Here is a 17,840-nt window from a genome sequence, read left to right on the forward strand (position 1 = left end):
ACACAGCTCCTAAGTAGCAGGGCCATGGTTCAAACCCAGGCAGCCTGGCTCTAGAACCCACGCACTTGACAAGAACTCCACCGTCCCCTCAGTCTCCTGGGATACCGTGGTTTGCTCTATAGGGACAAAAAGAATCAAAGGGTGGCCTTGCCCAATAAGAAGAGGGAGTCCCAGCTTACGCGACACAACTTTTCAGAGAGTGGCGTGCAGGAGGGCATCCAAATGAATAACCACACACAAGCATTTCCGAGCATCTGTTCCATCCTGCTGAGGGTGCAGTGGCTGCTCTGTCAGGTGGGCGCAGCCTCTGACACCTGCCTCTCTGGTGAGTTGGGGGGGGCGGGGCTCTTGGTTCTGCTAATTTCCCCAGAGCCCCGCCAGCTACGCGTCAGGCTAGTGGAGGTGCGTTCCTCAACCAGGACTCTGGGCAACTGGTTCCAAACCTGAGGACCTCACTCCTGAATAGAATATTCCTGGAGACAAGATAGGGGAGGATGCATGTGTGTGCGTGTGCGGGTGTGCCCACATGTGTGTGTCGGAGATGATGTTCTTTGAGGAGCTTCCCGCATTTCTGTCTGTATTTGCCTTAATCAGCCCTCCTTGCCTCAACCACACCCATTTCTGTCTAGTTTCCTTTTTCCTGTCTCCCTTCCTCTCCTGAGCAGCTGCAGGGTGCAGACAAGGGGCCAGAGGAAAGCAAGGCGTGGCTGGACGGTCACCCTTGGGAACAGGGAAGGGGGAACAGGAAAGAGTGAGGTGGACGGGAGCGATGCGGTGCAGAGGGGGCCACGGGGGAGGATGCCCAGTGTGGACAGCAGTGCCTGTCCAGCAGGCGGCGAGCCCTGCCCAGCTCTAGGGGAGCCTGACACGTCACCACAGTCTCCCCCCCCGCCCCCCCCCGAATCTGTCCCTCCAAGAGGACGCAGCCGCAGCTCTGATGCGCTCTGGCCTCATTTCTTGTTTTGCGCTTAGATGCTCCAGCTCGGACGCAGTGCAGGGCATGCAGGGGACGGGCTGCACCCCCAGGGCCTCCCCCCAGAGCTGAGCTGAGAGAGTTCATGGTCCGGATGGCTCACCCCTGCCCCACCCCCGCAAAACACGAAGCAGTGCGCCTTCGTACAACGTGGGCCTTTGCCAGCAAGGACAACGACATCGTTCATTTCATTAATAACAGGATTTGGTACATTGTCGTGCAAAGGACAGCGACAGTCACGCACGTTCCCGGAAGGAGTGTGGTTGGCTGCTTCCCAGCAGGGCTTCCAGGGGAAATAGGAGACAAGCTTGAAACCACCCCTGGGCTCTCTCCCACCCCTGGAACAAGCACCCCTTTCAGCCTGTGGCTTTATGGCTTCATGGTCAGAGCTGCAGACAGAGTTCAGATTTAGTCCTTATGAAACGGAGCAGGACCGTGTGGCCCTTGCCCCCCATGTCCTCCGCTTGACTTCTGTCTGTAGAAAATCTTTAGCCGAAGAATAAGTTAAATCAGAGAAGTGAGAACATGCAGAAACAAAGGAAAGCAGTCAAAGGAGACCAAATAATAATAGTTTAGTCAGTAAACAAAGTCAAGGACCTTTAGTTCCTCCTCAAGGGCTACAGATAATATTCTGAGCCGTATCCTGTGAGCTGTCTTATAGACACTGAAACCTCCAGCAGGTGGAAGAGTTATATGATGACCAGAATGTAGCCGTGACATAAGAGGCCACAGCTCTGAGAATTGGCCTCAAAGAAACGGAAACAAACCGACCCTGGAACTGAAGACTAACTGTACTTAAAACAATCAAGATGATGCTGGTCAGACCACCGCAGGACCAATTTCAAGATGACTGTCAGAGCTGACGGTGCTGTTTCTGCAGGTAGCCCCCTTCTTCTGCTTCTACACCCCTGAAACTCCACTTTAAAAGCTCTTGTCCACTGATTGTCAACGGGGGAGTCGGCCTTTGGACACGAGTCCGCCCTCCCCACCCATCCTGGTTGCCAGCCTCCGAAATAAAGCAAACTTTCCCTTCCACCAACATTGACTCTTTACTGGCTTTTGAGCGGTGAGCAGCCAGACCCCACCTTTGATAACACTTGCACAAAGAGTCCCTGGATGACCTTGACTTTCCTCTCCTCATTAGTGGATGAAGCTCCCGATTCCCTCACGCCCGTCCCATTTCTGCCTCACCGCGCGCCTCACCTTCACAGGCCCTGCACGTAACCTTCTTCAGTCAGTGGTTTTGTCATGTTAGCAACTGGATCGGCAAATGGAAAAAGTTACTCGTCATTTATAGGTTTCAAGATTGGCTCAGAGTAGTCCTAAAATCCTCCCCAAGTGCATCAGCTGATGAATAGATAAATAGAAGGTGGTCTATCCTCACAGTGGATAAAAATGAATGAAGTACTTCCTCAGAAAATTAAAACTAGAACTGCCATGTGATCCGGCCATTCCACTCCTGGGTATATATTTGAAGAAAACGAAAATGCTAATTTGAAAAGATACGTGCACCCCAATGTTCATAGAACATGATTTACAATAGCCAAGATATGGAAGCAACCTAAGTGTCCATCACTAGATAAATGGATAAATACACACACACACACACACACACACACACACACACACACACACACAATGGAATACTACTCAGCCATAAAAAAGATGAAATCTTGCCTTTTGCAACAGCATGGATAGACCTAGAGGGTGTTATGTTTAGTGAAATAAGTCAGACAAAGACAAATACTGTATGATATCACTTATATGTGGAATCTAAAAATTAAAACAAATCAGTGAATATAACAAAAAAGAAACTGACTCACAGATATAGAGAACAAACTAGTGGTTACCAGTAGGGAGAGGGAAGCGGGGAGGGGCAGCATAGGGGTAGGGGATTAAGAGGTACAAACTACTACGTATAAAATAAGCTATAAGGACATATTGTAGAGCACAGGGAATGTAGCCAATATTTTATAGTGACTATAAGTGGAATATAAGCTTTAAAAACTGTGAATCACTATGTTGTACACCTGAAACTTATATAATATTGTACAGCAACTATACTCAATAAAAAGATGAAACACTGATTCAGTCTACAACACAGATGAACCCTGAAAACGTTATGCTAGGTGAAAGAAAATGTCACAAAAGGCCACCTATTGTGTGATTCCATTTATATGAAATGTCGAGAATACGCAGATCTGGAGAGACAGAAGGTTAGTGATTTCCAGGGTCAGGGGAACGGAAGGTAGGAAACTGAGAATAACTCCTACCGGGTATAGGGTTTCTTTTTAGGGCGACGAAATATTCTGGAATTAGATAGTGGTGATGACTCTGAATACACTAAAAACTGCTGAATTGCACATTATGAAAAGCCACTGTAAGAGAGGTCCAGGTCCCTGCTGGAGACACCATGAAGAGAGAGGTGCTTGGTCCTCACCACCATCCTTTCTCCTCCAGCCGGTCCAGCCATCCCGGCAGGGCAGCCAGACACGTGTGTGAAGGAGCCACTTTGGTCGTTCCAGCCCCAGCAGAAATCATGTGAAGCAGAAAAGCCACCCAATCAAGCCCAGTCAGCCCACAGAAATCGTGAGAAATAATAAGACATCGTGTTTTTGGTTTTTTTGTTGTTGTTTTTCTATAAATTTATTTATTTATTTTTGGCTGCGTTGGATCTTCGTTTCTGTGCGAGGGCTTTCTCTAGTTGCGGCAAGCGCGTGCCACTCTTCATCGCGGTGCGCCGTCCTCTCACTGTCGCGGCCTCGCGTTGCGGAGCACAGGCTCCAGACGCGCACGCTCAGTAGCTGTGGCTCACGGGCCTAGCTGCTCTGCGGCATGTGGGATCCTCCCAGACCAGGGCTCGAACCCGTGTCCCCTGCATTGGCAGGCAGATTCTCAACCACTGCGCCACCAGGGAAGCCCCCATCGTGTTTTTTTTAAATAGATCTTTTTTGGATCATAATGGCTTCACAATACTGTGTTAGTTTCTGTTGCACAACAAAGCAAATTAGCCATATGCATACGCATGTCCCCATATCCCCTCCCCTTTGAGCCTCCCTCCCATCCTCCCTATCCCACCTCTCTAGATCATCGCAAAGCACCCAGCCGATCTCCCTGTGCTACGCTGCTGCTTCCCACTAGCTAACGATTTTACATTCGGTAGTGTATATATGTCGATGCTACTCTCGCTTCGCCCCAGCTTCCCCCTCCCACCCCGTGTCCTCAAGTCCATTCTCTATGTCTACCTCTTTATTCCTGCCCTGCAGCTAGGTTCATCAGTACCATTCTTTTTTCTTTAGATTCCATATAGTTAGCATACGGTATTTGTTTTTCTCTTTCTGACTTACTTCACTCTGTATGACAGACTCTAGGTCCATCTACCTCACTACAAATAACTCAATTTCATTCCTTTTTATGGCTGAGTAATATCCCATTGTATATACGTGCCACATCTTCTCTATCCATTCATCTGTCGATGGACACTTAGGTTGCTTCCATGTCCTGGCTATTGCAAATAGTGCTGCAGTGAACATTGTGGTACATGTCTCTTTTTGAAATATGGTTTTCTCAGGGTATATGCCCAGTAGTGGGATTGCTGGGTCATATGGTAGTTCTATTTTTAGTTTTTTAAGGAATCTCCATACTGTTCTCCATAGTGGCTCTATCAACTTACATTCCCACCAACAGTGCAGGAGGGTTCGCCCTCCACCACACCATGCAAGGATTCTTCAGTATATGCAAATCAATCAATGTGATACACCACATTAACAAATTAAGGAATAAAAATCATATGATCTGGCCGCTGAGCCTGCGTGTCCAGAGCCTGTGCTCTGCCACGGGAGAGGCCACAACAGTGAGAGGCCCGCGTACATCAAAGGGAAAAAAAAAAAAAAAACCTCTCAATTTAAAAATCATATGATTATCTCAACAGATGCAGGAAAAGCTTTTGACAAAGTTCAACACCGATTTATGAGAAAAACTCTCTAGAAAATGGGCATAGAGGGAAACTACCTCAACATAATAAAGGTCATATATGACAAACCCACAGCAAGCATCATACTCAATGGTGAAAAACTGAAAACATTTCCACTAAGATCAGGAACAAGACAAGGATGTCCACTCTCACCACTATTATTCAACATAGTTTTGGAAGTCCTAGCCACGACAATCAGAGAAGAAAAAGAAACAAAAGGAATACAAATTGGAAAAGAAGAAGTAAAACTGTCGCTGTTTGCTGATGACATGATACTATACACAGAGAATCCTAAAGATGCTAACAGAAAACTACTAGAGCTCATCAATGAATATGGCAAGGTTGCAGGATACAAAATTAATGCACAGAAATCTCTGGCATTCCTATACACCAACAATGAAAAATCAGAAAAAGAAATTAAGGAAACACTCCCATTTACCACTGCAACAAAAAGAATAAAATACCTAGGAATAAACTTGCCTAAGGAGACAAAAGACTTGTACTCAGAGAACTATAAAATACTGATGAAAGAAATCAAAGATGACATAAACAGATGGATAAATATACCATGTTCTTGGATTGGAAGAATCAACATTGTGAAAATGAATATACTACCCAAAGCAATCTGCAGATTCAATGCAATGCCTATCATGCTACCAAAGGCATTCTTCACAGAATTAGAACAAAAAATTTTACAATTCGTATGGAAACACAAAAGACCCTGAATAGCCAAAGCAACCTTGAGAAAGAAAAACGGAGTTGGAGGAATCAGGCTCCCCAACATCGTGTTTTAAGCTACTAAATTTGGGGGTAGTTTGTTACGCAGCAACAGATGACTGATACACAGCACACGGTGAAGCTAAATAAGTTGTATCAAGCTGAAGAAATTGTATCAAATTAATTTTTATGAGTTTATGTCCTTCTCTTAATAATGAAGCAAAAAGAGTCTTTTATCACTCCTTCCAAACTCCAGGTGAAAAGCACTCCAGCCTCCGTGGCCACAGGTCATGTGGAGGTTGCTGTGCCCACATCAGCCCTGGAGAGCCCGAGGGGCCATGTGCTCTGAGCATCACTGGTCCATGAGCTCCCGGCACAACCCTGAAAGTTGACAGGTCCAGCTGGGTGATCAATGATGAGTCCCAGGTCCCAGGACTAGTGAGTGGGAAGCAGGATTCAGACCCCGTCCAACCAATTGTCCATTCAGTGCTCTTTCTTTTATGATGTATCATTTAATTGCTGGGACCATTTTAAAAAAGGAAGGGACATGAGAGGTCCTGGCATGAATCAGGTGCCTGGTTGGTGTCTTCTGGTTTCTTAACTCTAAGCCAGGGGAGGGTTGAGAAGCCTCCCACCCATGCCCGACAAACACCACACCCACTAGAGTGGAAACCCCAGGAGTGGGTGGACTTGCCTGTCTTGATCTCCGTTGTGATCCTACTGCCTAGAACCTCCCCTCCCCATCCCCATCCCCACCAACACACAGGTAGTAAACACCCCATAGATGTTTGAATGAATGAACGAATGAACGGGTGAGGGAAACCTCACATCTGGGGCCTGGCGTGTGTCCAGGGAATGACCTCCATGTGTCGGTCTAGTTTGGGCTGCGGTGGGGCCGCCGCGTGTCCAGGTGACCACACACCGTCACCCACAGTGACTGAGGTCTGGCCGCAGACAGGCTGGCTGAGCCGGGGGTGCCCATGCCTTTCTCTCTCCGGCCACTAGAGGGCAGGTGCGTCCTGTGGATTCAGCCAAGCGGGTCGGCGCCAAAGGCAACTTGGGCTCCCCGGCTGGACAAAATACAAAATAAAGGGCCGGGCCGAGATGCCTCTAGCTCAGAGATCACTCCGTGGGTACCAGGAGTAGCAAGGCATCAAGCAAGGTCCGGTGGCTCTCTGGGCACGGGGGGGTGGGGGTGGGGTGGGGGGGGAACAAGAGCCGTCCTCCGGTCCTCGGCTGCTCTGCGGAGAGGACCCCTGAAGTAATGGCTCTGAGCCTCTCTGCGCTCTGATCCAGGGCACATCCCCTTCTGGGAGACAGGCTTGGGGGCACCTTCCTGCACCCCACTCTCCAAAGTGAAGAAGGCGAATATTCCAAGCCGGAAAACTGCTGATGGGAAGAAGCAGGTCTGAGGAGGTAAGGGAGGGGGTCCCGGCGGGTGCCCACGGCTGTGTTTCAGGTAAAGGCCGGTCAGGGCCAGGCTGTCCTGGGTACTTGGAAATATGCCTCACTTCCATCGATCCTCAGGGCTCTGTGGGAGGTGGGTGTCCTTATGACACGTTTGCAGATGAGGAGACTGAGGGTCAGAGTGGTTAGCCTGCCCCAGACTCAAAGTCACACGGCTGGTATGTGACCGAGCGGGGACTCGGACACAGGGTGGCCTGGCTTCAGAGTTCCTGCTGTTTCCCCCACAAGACCTCACATCACACGGAGACCAGGGCTTTGGACAAAGGGTGAACTCTGGCTACTGGGCTTCGTCACCCAAGTCAGAAGTGCGGGTCGCACCTTCATCATCTCCCGATTCCTGGGGCACCGCACGGGTGCAGGTACTTCTGGTGGCCTCTGTTTCCTCATTTCTAGACCTCCACTGCCCTCCCTCCAGCTCTCCCAGAGGCAAATTAGCCTGTTCCACTCGGGCCGGAGACAGAAAGGAAACAACACAGCTGGCCTGAAACAGTGGGCAAGCTCTTCTCCTTGCAAAGGTTTCTGTAAGGACTAACATACGTTTCTAAGGGCAGATCCCAGGACTTTTCCTCTTCTCTCTCCTCCTCAGCCCCTCACTCATTTGGATTCCAGGCAACAGGAGGGAACCAGGCTCCTTAGAGACCCCGTGCCGGGTGCCGCGGGGCGGGGAGCAGCCTCCCTGGGAGAGCAGCTCGTGTCCCGGCTCCCAGGCAGGAGCAGCGTCCGGGCAGAAAGCAGGTGCTGGTCATGACAGGTGTGTGGTGGGCAGTTTCCGAAGGTCTGAGACCACGTCTGGGTTAAGGTGAGGCTCAGCAAGGCCAAGGTCTCAGGCCCACAGAGCCTGGGTTCCTCGGAAGAGAGGATGACAGGACACCTAGACCCACGGGTCTCACTTCTCGGTCGCTGCCTCTAGGGCTGGCAGGGGCATTGTCGAGTCCCCAGGACACACTAGGAGATGGGGCTCCACGTTCCCACGTGGACCTCCCGCAAGGGGCTCCTTCCGGGCTGGCCAAGCGCTGCAGACCTGTATCCTCTCACCGGTGGGGTGACACAGACTTCTCCCACCCGAGAAACATCCCTGTTTCTCTACCTGTCGCATCTGCTCTGAATCCGCTCAGCCCACATAATCGTGCCTCCTTCTCCCGCTGCAAGAAATCTCGCAGGTGGACGTTCCTTTTCCCCAGGCACTCAAACGTCCCCAGTGTTCTGTTCACACCCGCCAGCGGGGCACACACCGTTCTCCCTGATTCCTGGGGCCAGAGCAGCCAGGACGGGAGGTGGAAACTGTGCGTTCTGCCGAGTGCCGTCCCTGGGATGGGCGGAAGCTCGCAGGTACCCTGCCTTCCCGGGCTGACCTCGCTCCTGAGCTGAAGATGAACAGAGGACGCTGCTGTGAGCAAATGCGTTTGCAGGCTGGGGGACGTGCGTGGCACATAGTAGACTCTCAATAAACGCGGGCTGGATGAAGGAACTGGAGCGGCTCGTTTCTGACAAAGTACAGGGAGCGTGACAGCATGGTAAACCTCTTCCTCTCGCCTCTTCAAGGGGAGTGCTAGGCTCTGCCCCCACGAGAGGCCCGGCAGCAGCGTCCCCTGTGGAGGGAGGGCAGGAAGAGGATGCAGATAGGAGCAGGTGGGAGGGGGCGGCTGCAGCCACGGGGCCAAGAGTCCGGCCACACGGGGTGCAGCCCATCCTCCTTGCTGTGGTCGTCCAGCAGGTCTGTGGCTCCCCTGCAGGGGGCACGAAGACCACCCTCCAGAGCCTCTTTCCGTCTGTGCATTCTGCAGCCCGTTAGACAGCCGAGCTCCAGGGGCTTCTGGTGGCGCCATGGGCAAGGGAGGAGGGAAGAGCCTGGATGCAGGTCAAAGGGATTCTGCTCCCTGTGTGCCCAGGGCCTCCAGACTGTGGCAGGAAGGCTCCCTCTCCCAGAATGGCGGGAACGGCCGAGGGGACGAGGCCCAATGACCTGAACTGAGTGTCCCACAGGAGAGGCGAAGGGTGAGCCAGAGCAGGGCCTCCAGACGGCATGCCTGCTGCTGGTGGAGCTGGGCCTTAGCAGCCTGTTGTGGAGGACCGCGGGGACGCTGCCGCCGACGCTGCCGCCTGGGGGCTGTGACCTGCAGAGCCAGGGGCCGGGGAAGGGCACGTCTGCCTGGCAGTGGATCCACCTGGGTTGCACAGAGGTGGGGGAGGCCTACCAGCCTCACACACTCTTCATCCTCAAGTCTGAGAGCATGAGGGCCCGTGAGGAAAGCAGCCAGTGCGCAGGGAGGGATGGGCCGGCCTCAGAGTTGGATGCAGTGACATCACGCACAGGGCCCGGCCACCGATTGGCCTGGGACCTGAGCACATCACTTCTCTGAAGCTGTGTCCACAGGATAGGAAGTGCCTTGTGCCGTCACTCTGCTCTAGTAATTGGCAGGACTTAGCACGGAGCATAGCCATCACAGCCACCAATATGCAGGTCTGAAACTCACTAGAACTAGATAAACACCATTGCATGAGGTCAAGGGGAGAATGACGGGGCGTGTCAGTTATTACAGACGAAGCAGTTCTCATCCGAGGGGGTTCCTTGGACCCTTCGTTCACGAAGAGCATCACCCACGGGCCCATTCTCCCTCCTCCCTGACTCAACCACGTACACACATAATGCCAGAAATTCCGGGCTGGATGAGACCTCACCCAAGTCCTTCCGGGCCAGTGCGTGCTTACAGAGGGAGGGCTTGTGCCCCAGGGCGCACAGCCACTTAGAGGGGAGACCAGGACCCGGTCCTGCCGAGTGGAACACACATGCTCACTGATCACCATTCTCCTTCTGTCTCTGTCTCTCTACTCACAGCTCCTAATCTCCACTGAAGTGGCCTTTCCTCGGCCTTTCAGAACCCCTAGAAAGGAAAGATAAAAGCACGGGGAGGGAACTCACATTACATTGTACATGAGAAAATGTGCCATTTCATATCAGTTCCTGAATCCCAACAGAGAAACTGCCTCTTCTCTCCGTGCCCTGCTGCCACAACTAAGCACACCTGCCAGATTTCCCCTACGACGCACATGTGCACAGGTAACGCACGTGACGCACACAGCTGGGACAGGTGCCCGCCCTTCTCCCCAGGGAGAGAGACAGAAGCATAGGGCTTGCAGTGATTAAAGAAAGACGTGAGCTGGGCCTCCAGGTCATTCAGGAAAACTCGGTTACACCACAGGCTTTAGGAAGAGGAGGCCCAGGACGTGAGAGGCTTGTCTGAAAGTCACAGAGTTAGTTCCTGCCCTAGGATTAGAACTCAGCTTTCCAGACACTGCTCAGTGCAGCAATTATCATGGTTTTAGGATGCTGTAGCCCAGTGTTTTTCAAACTGCAGAGAAAGACCTACAGAGAGTCATGAAAGCAATTTGGTGGGCTGCACGATTTTTAAAATCAAATTAGAACAGAGCAGAAAGAAAGAAATAGAATAGAAGAGAATTAGAAGATAGCAAAGTTTTGTTTACCCAAATATTTGTTTCACACACGTGTATATGTGTCTGCTTATGCACGTGTGTGTGTGTGTGTGTGTGTGTTCACTGCATTATGACATAACATGTTTTTCTTACTATGGGTTGGAATCAAAGTTTAAAATCTACTGGTTTAGCCTAGAAGTATAAAATGCTGGTTTCAATCCGGGTTCTAACGCCGCTAGCATTGTGCTTTTGGACAGTCGTTTGCATCTTTCTGAACTTGGATTTTCTCGTCTGTAAACTGAGAATCGTGGTAGACCTATCGCACAGGGTAGAGAAAATTAATTGAAATGGTCACAAACTAAGTGTCAGGTATGAAAGATCCATGTGATATTTCACATACATACTGCAAGGTGTCACCATAGTCCAAGGTGACGAGGACCCACGGCAGTCAGGCCAAGCAGAAAGCAACGTGTGTGGCACTAAGGGGGTACCTGTCCCCCAGCAGGGCCCGAACCCAACCCTTCCATCAACTCATCAGTCATGCGTGGTTCAGCGTCACCTGGTTCCTGCAAGATTCAGGTGTGCTTAAAGGCTCCTCTTTGCTTTTGCAAGAGGATAAAAGAGGACGGGGCAGAAAGAGGAGAGGGCAAGTCCTGGAGGTAAATTGTGCTCCTTCATAATTCCGTGAGGCCAGGCCCCCGTTTTCCTAATTCACCCATTCCTCCCAGAGCAGCTCCGAGAGCAGGAAAGGCACCGGCTTCAGAGACGAGCAGAGAAGGCCAAGGACGAAGAGACGGGCGGCCCCTGCTGCTCTCTGGGCTTTATTTGTATGTTGCTCACAGTCAACTTCAGGGGGATCAACCGCCCCCGAGGAAGGACGGATTGGGTGGAAAGGACGCGCGCCTCTTGGCGGCTTTCGCATATGCAGGGAGAGAGCGGCGTTTTATATTTAGGAGATGACTCACCTTCAAGTGCATTAGTCATAGCCTCCCAGCTCCGTTCTGGAGGCTGGATGCTGGGTTCTCAGCGGGGTGAGATCAGACAGGAGATCGGGAGACAGAGCAAGGGAGCTCAGGGTGCTAAGAGAACAGAGCAGCCGGGGAGACCAATGCGGGAGGAGGAGACACGAGGCAGCCCAAGGATACAGGCGGCTGAGTCATGCCCTGCAGAGAGGTTCCAGGGCCCAGAACCCTCTGCCTCGGGGTTGCCCCAGACACCCAGTGCTGCCGGGCAGGGAGAGAAGGGGGGCCAGGCCCAGAGCTCCCGGCTCGGAGAGCACGGCTGCAGCCTGGCTCCCACGTCCAGGAGCCCTGCAAGGGGCCTCCTCTCTGCTCACCAGCGTGGCCCCACCCATGACCCACTATGGCGGTGACCAATAGGGGAGCAGGTATTTCAGAGGATGCCAGCAGACCACTCCCGGGCTGGGAGCCTGAGCAGGGCAGAGAGAGAACATCTAAGCAAGGTGCTGTGCGTCCTGAGCGGGGAAGGGCCAGAGGACGCAGGAGCATCTCGGGTCCTAGGAAAGGCTCTCAAACGTGGTCCCCGACCACCTGTGTCAGAAGACCCTGGGAGCTCGTGACTAGGGAAGCCCAGCCCTACACAGGCCTCCCACCCTGACTCCTGCTGAGTGGGTCAAGGGGCTGCTTCTAACGGGCCCCAGTGGTCCACAGGGACATTCTGGCTCCAAAACGTCCACCTGGCCTGGAGCCAGAGCCCCACATCCAGACAGTTGATTCTGCTTCGCTGGGGGACACGGCGTGTTCATACTATTCTCTGTGCTTCCCTTTACCGTTCAGAAAGGAGAGCCCACTTAAAGGACTATTTTAACATGTTAAAAACACAGGGAAGGAATATAAAGTGAGTTTGTTGATTTTCTTCTCAACAAGACATGGGACAGCTTCTTAACCAGAACTGGGTCAGGCTGCAGGACAGGACCACCAGGGATCACCGTCCCTCACCAGGTCCCACAGGTCCAGAAAATGCAAAGATCATCCCGGAGTAAACTCCAGGGGCCGGTGTCCCATGGTGAGGGCAGCTGGTCTGAGACCCGCAGGCTGGGATGTGGGCCACCCCTTTCTCTGTCCATCCTGGCACGCAGGCCTTGCTGCTCAGGGCCGTCTTCCACCAGGGTAGAAGGGTGCCTCCTCGTAGAAGGTGAGAGGACTATCTCCTCTAAATCTCTCTCCTGACATGTGGGTGAGGCCCTGGGACCCTGGGGAGAAGCCAGGCCAGGGGTGGCAGCAAAGGACAGGGCAGGCAGCCGGCATGGAGCCGTCCCCGTCCTCCCTGGGGACCGGGGCTGGGAGTGACATGGCCTGCCTAGGTTGGAATGTCTACACAGACCCAGAGCCCATGGTGTTCTTTCAGTTCTCCAGCTGCCCCTTCACTTTGTCGCCAGGATCCTCTGGGCCACTTAACTGACCTGCCGGGTTCTTGCCAATGCAGTCGGGGTACCGTTTCGGCCCACTCCCTTCTGTCCATCACGGGCCTAATGTTGAAGAAGGCCCTTCTGGTTCTCAATACGTCACCCTCCTCCCATTGACTCCTGGGCCAGTGACCATGTCCTTCTAAGACCACACGGAGCTCCTTTGAGACAGCCAGGCCCACCCCTCCTTCCCCGCCCTGCTGCCCTGCATGCTAGAGGCTGTTTCCCTAGAGCCTGGCAAGGGTTATTCCTGGACCCGGGGCTCCCTGAGCATCAGGATTGCATCTTCCTATCTTTCTGCCTCCTTCATAACTCAGTTTAAAGCTTCATATCTAGAGAAATATACCTTGTTGCCAGGAATGTTAGCCATGAAAAGGAGTCTTCTGGAAGGGCCCCAGCTGAGACCCACACCTGTCCTTGAGATGCCCAAGGCTGCTGTCCTGGGCCTGTCTCCTTCCCAGCCAGCCTCGGCCGCTCTCTGCCCTCCACGGTGGAGGTGACCGGGTGAGCCCCGGGCTGGCTGCCACCGGAGGAGGCCCTATGCCAATAGTAAGAGAAAAGCACAGTCCTGCCCTCAGCAAGGACACGCCACCTCCTCTCTTAATAATTCACCCTCTCACCAAGCAGACAGCAGGCTACTGAGGACAGGGCCCTGGGCTTCCTCCGTATCCATCCCTGCACGCTGGCTTGTGCCGAGGACACGTGAGGACATGCACGGCCAGTTGTAAGGAGATAAGCAAATCATCAGGAAGCAGATGTGAGAGCCGATGGGAAGGGTGCCGGGGAGGCCTCAGACGACCTGGTTTCTCATCCCGGACCTCTGGCCTCAGCGATCCTATCTAGAAAATGGTGAAAATAGTATCTACATCGCAAAAACAGTTGGCAGGGTTAAATGAGACAGTCCCGGCCCATAACACATGTTCATACAGGGGCAGCCTGTGAACTGAATTAACTCCATGTGAGTGCAAGTTCTGAGTGTGAGAAGAAATGAAGTTACCGCCACGTGGTAGATGCCTTGTCCATGTCACCCTAGAGTGCTCAGAGCAGCTCTGTTTTACAGAAGACAGTGAGGCTCAGAGAGGTTAATTTATCTACCCAAAGCCACACAGCAAGCAAGTGGTTAAGTCCTGCTTTGAATAGATGCTTCTCTAGTCCCCAAATTAGAGCTCATTCCTTTAAACAGTGGTGCTTCAAACACTTAGGGAAATTTAGGGGAGGGAATAATTTGTTTTCAAATAGTGTTTTGAAGAAGGTTGTGGGAGGGTCAAGGGAGGGAACAGGGAGGGAGTGGAAGCCTGGGGGAATCCCTTTGAGATCGGTTGGCTAAACCCCAGAGAGGAGGCTGAACAGAGCACGACTGTCACAGGAAACTCAGAGGCCACGTCAAGGCTCAGTGTATCTGGCAGGTGATCAGGGAGCGACTCTAAAAGTAATGAGGACTGGTCATGTCCAGGAAGGCCCTCTGGTGTCAGAGGTTCCATGGGCCAGGAGACTGGGTGGGGTGGAGGGTCCTGGGGGAAGGGGGAGGTGGCAGTGGTCCAGATCCAACTGTGCACATGAGTGTGATACCGGACCCTGGTAACAAAATTCCAGGGAGAGGGCTTCCCTCATGGCGCAGTGGTTGAGAGTCCGGCTGCCAATGCAGGGGACACGGGTTCGTGCCCCGCTCCGGGAAGATCCCACATGCCGCGGAGCGGCTGGGCCCGTGAGCCATGGCCGCTGAGCCTGCGCGTCCGGAGCCTGTGCTCCGCAACGGGAGAGGCCACAACAGTGAGAGGCCCGCGTACCGCCAAAAAAAAAAAAAAAAAAAATTCCAGGGAGAGAACGATCCCTCCTCTCCACATCTCTTCGGACTCCCTTAAAGAGCTCTCCTCAAGGTTTGATAACTGTTACCGTCTGGAATACGTAACTTATCCAACCAGTATTTCTCCCACTGTAACTGATGCACAAAGTCCACAAGGAGTGAACAAATCCCCAACTAACTTTTCTCCTGGTCCAGTGGCTCCTGGTCCAGTGGCTCCAGTCAGTCGCCTGGCAGTTGCTGCCTGGTATGGCCGGTGGCCTTTTCATGGTGCCCCCTGCGTCCCCCATCCCTCTGAGTGCCCCTGGAGGAGCTGGGACCCAGGGCTTCTCGGTGATTTCCAATGTGCCCAGCAGAGCCCTTGGCATATAGCAGGCATTTAATTATATTTACGGAGAATCTATTATGGGGAGAGCCATTTAGCATTTCTAGAAACACAGGAGACGTCACAATGCCATCCTATCACTTATTGATTATTATTTACTAATTTGTGATTAACTAATTAATAATTGAAAATCCAGCCTTGGAAAACAGAATAGGCTTGGGAGACTGGGAATAGGCTGGGAGGTTCTGAGTTCCCCATCTTCTAAGTTTTGTCCCTCTACACCTTATGAGCTGAAGATGTCAGGGATGCTCTCACAATGTTCCGAATAGGAGGGAGGGAAGAAAGGCATGTAAGTGGCCTCAGCTCTTTTCCATCAGGCGGACTCTGAGGTTTTGGTTGTACATTGTGGTTTGGCCAATACAGAACTGATAGAAAACACTTCTGTTCTTAGAAATGCAGGACGCTGTCACTCTTGGGAGCCACTGTCCCTCTTGCCACCCTTATCTGGAGCTTCCCATCATGGGTGTTGAACCACCTGGGCTAAGCAGGTAGCTTCCCAAGGACACAGTCTGTCAACACCTTCCTCCTTAAATTTGCATCTAGATGTCTTCGAGGCCATGAACTGCCGTCCATGTGTTTATGATTTGCTGATGACTCATCAAGATGTTCTTGGCCTTAAAAGCTACTAGATGACCCAAGATGCCCAAGGAGCTTTTCTTTATTTTATTTTTTTTTATTATTTTGGCTTCTTCAAGTTTCTCTCTGCACAGCAGGGCATTTTGCCAGACGGAAGCAACCACCGTCACACTGAGTGAAGAATGGGACCAGCGTGGCCCAGGGACCAGGCGGCAGCTGCAAGATCTGGTGCAGGAGGTCCGATTCTGCCCGCCTCCCTCCCTTATTTATTTAATTTATTTATTTCTGGCTGCGTTGGGTCTTCGTTGCTGCGCACAGGCTTTCTCTAGTTGCAGATAGTGGGGACTGCTCTTCGTTGTGGTGCGTGGGCTCCTCATTGCAGTGGCAATGCTCTTTGTGGAGCACAGGCTGTAGGCACGCGGGCTTCAGTAGTTGTGGCACGTGGGCTCAGTAGTTGTGGCTCGCAGGCTCTAGAGCGCAAGCTCAGTAGTCGTGGCGCACAGGCTTAGCTGCTCCGCGGCATGTAGGATCTTCCCGGACCAGGGCTCGAACCCATGTCCCCTGCATTGGCAGGCAGATTCTTAACCACTGTGCCACCGGGGAAGCCCGCCCCACTATACTGCAATTTTATAAATAATGAGATCATCGGTTTGGGCATGAGAATTCAGCATTTCAGAAGGCCGTCCTAAGGACAGTCCACGTTTGACTCAATTTCAACCTCCTGTTCCTTTCCTTTCATATGTTCTCAGAGCTGCTCTGAGCCAAATAGTGCTCTCTGGAATAAGAAAAGCCAAAACAGCAATTGCTACCACACGCAGGACACTAAATCCGGGCAATTTATTGACATGATTTCTGACTCTAATTATAGCCCTGCAAGGTGAATACAATCACCTCTATTTCTGCAGACCAGAAACAAAACCAAGGCTAATACAAGTTGTCAGGTTGCCTAAAATCTCATAGCCTGTAAGTGGCATTAAAAGCCGAAATCCAACTCTAGATTCGTCTCATTCCAAAATCCTATTCCTTTAGGCTTTAATGAGCCTCTGTCCTCAACGAAAATGAGCCTTCGTCATTAGACTAGGTTCAATTATTTGTAATTCTCACTAAGGCAAAAAAATGGGTTAAAGCCTTATAGAAATATTTTCGGTAGCACGGGCAACTGGAAAAAAATGTTCTGGTTAACTTTCAGAAAACCTAGAAAGTTCTTTAGCCAGGATAGCACAGCTCCTCGAGAATTCAAGTTTGGTTGCTCAAGTCGTGCTAGCTATGTGCGCTGTCACAGGGGGATTTCAGAAGATCAGAGGTGCTTGTACCTGCTGTAAGCTGTTTTCTATCTTTCTGAAGCCTTGAGCCTTCAAAGGTACACACGTGTGCGTGCACCTGAGTGTGTGTTTGTGGGTGTGCATGCACCTGCCCAGGAGATGGAGAGAGATGATGCTCAGAGCAGAATTTCAGACATAATCTAGTCATGTGATTGGTTTCATCAAGAACAAAGACATAGATCGTATTGCAAAAGGATCGGCAGGATGAATTAGATGAAACATTAAGCACTCGATGTGTCTTGGTAACTGAATAGCAGAGTGCTGAAAAGAAATTAAAAGTTGACTTGTACCTATAGAATTGGTTGTGCAAACAAGCATGGCCTCAATTACAAATATACAGCTAAGAATGGAACCACCAATGGGTTGTTTTCCATGTATGGAAAGGACACATAAGGCCTTTTTTTGCAGCATGGCTCTCATTTAATTAGATAGGCACCCTGTGGATGGCCATACAGATTTTTCTTCCAAAGCTTGGCCTGTCCATATATCACCAACATCTTCCCTGCTGAATAGCCAGTCCTGTTCATCTCTGCTCTGTCCCACAGAAGTTTACAGCTCCAGGTGAGGACCAAGGCATTTATGAGGGATGGAGGACGGCAGCCTCCCTCTCACAGACATCCAAGCTCATCTAAATAAGTCACATGTCAACCACTACAGCTTCCCACTCTGTTTCCCCAAATTAGGGCAGGGGTGGATGGATGGATGGATGGATGGATGGATGGATGGATGGATGGATGGATGGATAAATGGATAAATGGATAAATGGATG

The sequence above is a fragment of the Globicephala melas genome, chromosome 10, assembly GCF_963455315.2.
Source record: "Globicephala melas chromosome 10, mGloMel1.2, whole genome shotgun sequence".
Classification (NCBI taxonomy): domain Eukaryota; kingdom Metazoa; phylum Chordata; class Mammalia; order Artiodactyla; family Delphinidae; genus Globicephala; species Globicephala melas.